Here is a 7,500-nt window from a genome sequence, read left to right as displayed (position 1 = left end):
CTTGTCATGTACCAGAATGCTTTTTTCCTTCAAGAGCCAGAATTTCTAGAGCGTCTCCAGAAAGTTGCAGAAGATCTCGCCATGGCTTGCGTCAAAGGTGTCAAGAGTGAGGTGCAGAAGGCGCATGCGGAAATGTCCAGTCTGCAGATGTCATTACCCGGATGAAGACATTTGATGACAGCCATGACAAGATCCCAGAATTTCAAGTGTTTCGCCAGTACATGACAATGGTTATGGACATGATTTTATTTATATCAGCAGTTAGAACAGGAGACTGGCTTCTGCATCTGACTGCGCTCAAATCGTTCACGAAGTATTTCTTTGCTTATGATCGCCTAAATTACGCGAGAATGATCCCCCTGTACCTAACAGAAATGGAAGTATTGCCAAAGTCAGACCCCGAACTCTATGAAGAATTCCTCACTGGGAATTGGGTCGTGAACAAGAACCAGGAATCTGCATTTTGTGCAGTTGAAGCTGACAATGCGCTTGAGCATCTCAATCGGAAGATGAAAGTGTCAGGTGGATTGGTTGGGATCACTTTGAACCCAAACGCTCGAGTAAAGTTTTTTTTGATAGCTCCTGAACTTTCCCAGTTATCAGAGCAAGCCAAAAGTATGGCAGGAGTTTCTTTTTCTGGGGAGACATCTCATCATCATGCTCTTACAACTGCTGTGTTTAGCCGCGAAGAGAAAAGTGTAGAGAAGCTACTGACCACAATGGAAAGTTTTACCAATCCATTTGATCAGGAAAGCGACACATTATTCAACCTGGTTACGAAAGTCGTGATGCCAGAAAATGTCAAGAAGGGTCTCTGCGAGCAAAGTATTATCGGGGAAAGACTATTCCAAAGATCTGTGAAAAAGCGGATAAAAGAACATAAAGTCAACCTCTGGGACCCCATGAAGAAGCAAAAGCTCTCCACTTGGAAGACTGCAGGAAAAAAAGTCAAAGTAAGAGTTAACAACAATACTGTAGAGCTGAGCGAAGATAGGAATTTGTTTGCGAGAATGATGGTCGTATGCAAAAGTCGACCGGAAATTGATATCAAAGAGGCTGTAGGTACCTACGAGTTTTCCGTGGTACCAAGGTCACTGTTTGCAGCCGATGGAACACTGCTTCGCTGCTCCCGCAAAAGTGCATTGATGGATATATTGGAGACGTTACCTGTAGATGTACATGAAGACAACGACACTGGTGTCAATCAAAATGGTCAGCACACAGAGGTGCAAATGAAAGTCTCAGTTGTAGATGCCATGGCGGAGGTTCAATGCCTGGACAAACCTGAATGGGTTAAAAAGTGTTCACATTTGGCAGATCACTTCACTAATCGCATTTTCCAGAAGTTTGGTGAGAATGAAGAACTCCGGTTGGTTTTTGATAGATACGACATCCCATTTTCTCTGAAAGAACGCACCCGAACAACGAGGCTGGGGGAACAGAATGCTGTGTATTACCACATTACCCCATCAACGCACATAGCGCGAGTTCCGATGAAAAAGCTCCTTTCACATACCAAGACAAAGATGGAGCTAGCGGACTATCTGGCGCAGAAGACTATTGAAGTTGGGGTTCAGAACGGAAGACGAGTAGTTGTAGCATGGGGGTCAGAGTGCAAGGGGACAAGAGAAGATTTTTCATACCTGCAAAGCAACCATGAAGAGGCTGACACGAAGATTATTTTACATGCTGTTGACGCCACATCCAGAGGTGCGACTGATCTTCGGATATATTCTCCCGACACAGATGTCCTTGTCCTGGCTATCAGACATTATTCAAGCCTATGCAGGGACACTTTGTTTATCACAGGCACAGGGAGGAACCATCGAGAAATCCAGCTTTATCCAATTTATCGAGCTTTAGGCCCAGAGAGAGCGGCTGCTTTGCCAGCGTTTCACGCGTTAAGTGGAGCAGACAACACCGGCTGTTTTTCCGGAAAAGGGAAAACAACATGCTGGAAAGCTTTCATGGAAGCTGATGATGAAATCACCGATGGTCTTTCTCAGCTAGGGGGAACAGCAACGATTCCCACTGACGACACAATGGCTCTAATCAAGAAGTTGGTGTGCCAGCTCTACCTACCCAAAACAGAGATGTCTTCGGTGAGTGAAGTGAGATGGTGGCTATTTCGAAAGAAACAAGCTCAATCAGAAAGGCTCCCCCCAACCCACGCAACTCTACGACAAGCCATCTTAAGGGCCCATCATCAGGCTCTAGTCTGGAATAATGATATTGTGGCAAACCCCACCCTGCCATCCCCAGAGAATTATGGTTGGGAACTGCACGGAGACAAATGGGTTCCTGTCATGACGACACTCCCTCCAGAAACCACAAGCGATCATACATCTAGTCAAGTGCAAGTGCGCCAAAGAACGGTGTTCCACAAATCGCTGCCAGTGTAAAAAGAATGGACTTAACTGCACGGATCTTTGTGGGTGCTCAGACAACAAAGAGCAATGTGAAAACGTGCTTGAACACGATTCTGATGATGAAATAAATAATGAAGAAGGGGATGATGACGATCACGATGATGTCGATGACCTCTAGACTGAACACGTCGCTGAAACTCTCAACTATCTGCTGCTCCTCAGAAGAAAAAGTAGCTCTAGCTCTCACTTGGAAGGAAATTGCCACTTTCAATCAGGATCATACTAATTCAAAAACATGTAGACTTTAGCTCTCTCGATTAAAGCCTCGTTTTGATGCTTTCAATTTCTATGTGACCCTCGTGTAACAGCAAAAGTGGAGCAGTTTAAACGTAAATCAGTATTTCTCATGTTAATTTAGTTTATGGAGCGGTAATAGTATTATTGTCAAAAGGTCAACAGCTATTTTTGAAAACTAACCTCACTCCGGTGCTCATTCAGTCACGTGACCAATCGTGTGAGTAATAGCGGTAACGTCTGTGTTCATGATATCAACGGTAACATCGATTTACGTTTCTCCTGCTATTTTGGTGACAATTTGTCCATAATAAACGAAGTTAGAGTGTATTTTATTCCGTACCCTCGTTTTCATGCGTGGTCTAAAGGGGGGTTTCTAAAACATCCCCTAAAAAGCCCCAGAGCAGGTTGCAAAACTGGCAACATGTATTTTCCTGTTCCTTAGGGTTTCCTCAACATATCTTAAGCAGTGGCTTGCTTTCAGCAAAAAATGCCCACGGAAATACAGATGCTGCCAGACTATAAAGTTCTTTGCGATTTCACTAGGCAACAAAACGTTTACGATACGGCATATTAATCAAATTGAGGATCTAGATCACCTCAAAATTATCAGGGCGTTATATTCCAGCCCCGTATTTGAAATCCGATTCATAATTTCACTTCATTGCTTCCTGAAATTTATACAAATGTCGCACTGGTCCTGAGGCAGAGTTAAATCCTCGCATTGTCAACTTTCTGTTGAATAAATATGGAGAAGCGAAAGGTCAGTCTCAAGTTGTCCATATTTGACAGTTTCATCGTCAAGTTCATTTCGGTCGGGTCAACGTACGCCAACTTTATGTTATACGATATCCCGGAAACCAGATAATACTGAATAGCTTCAGACAAACTTCCTCGGCTTTGACAATCCAAGAACGGCCAGAAAAAGTGAAATATTCTGGATGATCTTTGTGTTCCAGCCTTGTATTTGAAATCCGATTTACTTTGCGAAATTTACACAAATGTCGGACGGTTGTTTGCTTAGGCAGAGTTAAATCCTCGCATTATCAACTTTTTGTTGAATAAACTTAAACACAAAGAAGCGCAAGGTCAGTCTAAACCAGGTGATCTGGTGACGTAATTTAGAGGACCGGGAAGAAAAATTTTAACGCCGTATCCCATAACCGCGCGCGGCCTTAGGTGTTGTCTCCAAACTCCCTGCAGTATTGCCATCGCCAAAAATCAACAGATCATTACGTGTCTACGACATTTCCTGTTACTGAATGAACATTCAAGTAGACCCGGCAAGATTTAACCTCGCCTCTGCCATGTTGAATTCGAAAATAAGGCCGAGCGCGGTTGTGGGATACGGCGTCAAAATCTTTCTCCCCAGTCCTTCGAATTACGTCACCAGATCACCTGGAAGTCAGTCAGTGTCTTATATTTGGGACCAGTTCCATCTTCAAGTTCATTTCAGTCGGTTCAAAGGCAACTTTATATTATACGATATCATATCCCGGGTCCCAGGTAATAATAGCTCCAGAAAATTTGTTCGGCTCAGTTCCAATCCAAGAACCGCCAGAAAATTGTCACATTCTTTTTTTAAATAAAGCAATTGTGTTTTAGTCTTGGCGGCATATGATGGGTTTGAAATTTACTAAAAAATGATAGCCACCTTGGGCCGATTTCACAATTTAATTGAGTCACTTTAATACAAGCGTATTTCTCGAAGAACTCACGCATTTACGCAAAACTGAAAATGAAGTACAATGGTCGGCAACTTCGCTTCTTCCTTTTTGAAATACCCACATTGCTGGCCAGAGATCGAAAAAAAAGCCATAGCTTGTTTTATTTACAGAAACAAAATTACTCACTCTAGCACAACTCCATTTCCCGTTATTTTAAAGTTTTTATCATTATTAGGCCGGTATTCCTTTTAGTTATCAGTTTTTAGAAGAAACACCGCTTGAAAGAAAGAAGCTGTATACGCTTTCTTCGAACGATTTCGACTTTCATGCTTTAATACTTTCAAGGGCAATTCGACGTAGTAACGTTCATTAAAAACCATCCTACTGTCAGTGCCATTTTTGGATGAATAAAACGATAACAAACATGCAAGCACTGGAAAACTACTAATTTTTCTTGGTCAAACGCAAACTTTGAAGTTCTTCCGTTTCGATCTACTTTTAAGGACTCTGACTCATGTTTCGGCCGATAAGGGGAAATTTGTTCAAGGAACATAGTCTGAGTAATTAGAGTTCCGACTTGGAGGTACGCTCTGCGCAAATCAAAATTATTATAGTTTCGCTTTGTTAGACAGCTTGACGCGTTGTGTGATGTCAGTGTTTAATTTAATTGTTTTCGATGCGATCAGAGGCCACGCCGAGTACAGTGAAATTAAACTTGTTTTTGACTCGGCGTGCCGCGTGCCTCGCTGTAACCTGGCGTGTCTGCAACGATTGTCGCTTCGTAGAATCTGTCAGATATTAAACATTGAATGCCACTCAAACGTTTAAAACATGTTTTTGCGGTTCGGCTCAAAGCAAGAAGTTTAAATGGAATTTAGTCGAAAAAAATTTTAATTAAGCCAAAGCGACGAAACCTTGAGTTTATAAAATATGTTTCGACCCACACTTCAGTCATCCTCAGTCAGAATACAAAGCGATGGAAGCTGAATTTAGTAGGGTGCGTTCCTTTGCGATGATCCAAGATCACCAAGAAATTGATCCAAGATCACCGTCAAATCCACTCTGGGAAAGGATTCTTCGGTTCCTTTGATGCACGGTGATCATGAAGTGATTTTGAATCGGTGATCATTTTTCTGATTGTCGGAATGCACTACGGAGCCCGCAAAGGGCCATGACAAATTATAATTATTTGACGAGTTATGTGACGAGTTATGTGACGAGTTATGTGACGAGTTATGTGACGAGTTATTTGACGAGTTATTTGACGAGTTATTTGACGAGTTATGTGACGAGTTATGTGACGAGTTATATGACGAGTTATATGACGAGTTATGTGACGAGTTATGTGACGACTTATTCCACGAGTTATATGACGAGCTATGTGACGAGTATAGTGGTGGACGGGGAACAGATGGTGGTGCCTTTGGACTTGAACGTTCGTGATGAATTAATTGAGCAATGTTAAGCGATCATTAATCGATAAGTGATCCTTTATGCTGAAAGTACACCGGAAGACTCCACCGTTGGTCAACGACAAGATTCCATCGGTTTGGGAAGTCATAATGCAGCTGTCAAATGCTGCCAATAGCCAGAGCCAGCGTCATAGCGCATCTGTCAACAAAGTAATTTATGATCGAACCTCGTGCGAGTTCAATTCTGTCATTTAGTGCACAGCCAAACTAAAGGCGTTATCGGGATCGCCGAGTGTTTGGAGGGAAACACGAGCATATTTGTCTCCAACCCCATATTGTGTTTAAATAAAGGATTTTTGTTGTTGAAGAGTTGATCATGATGGCTTATCTTCTGTCAATAAATGCTGGCCGGCAACATTGTCGGTATACCACATGCCCAACATCACTTTTCAACAAACATTAGCCAAAATGGTGCAATGCTCATTCTGTGCTTTACAACAGGTGTATGGAAAAGTTATGTAAAACGGAGATCGAAGACTGAAGACCTGGGAAACAAGGACCTACCAGAAAGAATGACGCATCAAGCATATGGAGCGTTTTCACTCACGTGACCAGCTGCCATATTGGATTACTGAAACAAAAGAAAGTATTTGCATAAAAATAGAGTTTAATTCCCGGAGGATTAGTTGGATACACCATCATGGCCCCCATTTATTTGTTTTGAAACATCATCAAGGCCGCCGTGACGTCAAGTAAAAACTCTCTTTAAGTATAAAAACTCACCATTCCTGTTGTTTACAGTGGACGATGAGCGCTGTCCGGTCACCGGTCAGACATTTATAATTAGCCCGCGAGTCGTTTCGCTTACAAGTCGACTTCCTCCACAAATGTTAGGACAACAACTTTTCGTTGTAGACGAAATAACTTCATGGTGTAGGCGAATCGACCTGCGACATTCCGCTATCCACACACTCGCCGGACCGGTCTGTAGAAAACGACGATCCTGTGGTGATTTACCGGGCTTAACTCTTCGGCCACTACAAACTACAAGAATGACTTACTGTTTGATTCGTTATATAGGTACATCTCGGTATACACATGTGTAGGATTAGTATACACAGGTGTAGGATTAGTATGCACAAAGTCATTGAAAGCAATGAGCGACTGCGAAGAAGAATTGTTTTCAGTTAACGCAGCTTTTCCGGCTCTTTGGAAGCATGTGAGGCCACGTGCGAGAACAGATATCTCGTCAGGAGACAAAATAGAATTAGAACGTCTTATAACAGACTGAGCTTGTAAATGCGAGAACTTCTGGAAGTTAACCAAAGCGCATGGTTGTGCTATGGCTGTTTCATCTTTTATAGCGCACGCGCAAAGTTTAGCTAGCCAACGTGCATACGTACATCTAAACTGATGAAGCTAAGGCTTAAGTACCAGCCGAAACGTTTTGAAAGCAACGCTTAAAAAACACATTCAGCGTCGAAGTACTCGTTAAGAATGCGCATACGTGGTATTGCACGAAAATAGTCTAGTTAAAAGTAAGCACGAATATAGTGTCTAATACGCTCAAACCACATATTCACACACCGTTCGTGGGAGACCACGAGTGATCAAGTGGAAGCTTGGAGAAAACGAGAGAGAAACGCATTAGATTTCAGTATATTATTTACAGTCACTTCCGTTATTTTCCGTTACTCTTAGTATTTGAATTCAAATTTGTTCTAACTAACATATTTTACCACATTTTTTCCATTATTT

Source organism: Montipora foliosa, chromosome 1 (assembly GCF_036669935.1).
Source record: "Montipora foliosa isolate CH-2021 chromosome 1, ASM3666993v2, whole genome shotgun sequence".
Taxonomy (NCBI): Eukaryota; Metazoa; Cnidaria; class Anthozoa; order Scleractinia; family Acroporidae; genus Montipora; species Montipora foliosa.
This window is presented reverse-complemented; position numbering follows the sequence as displayed.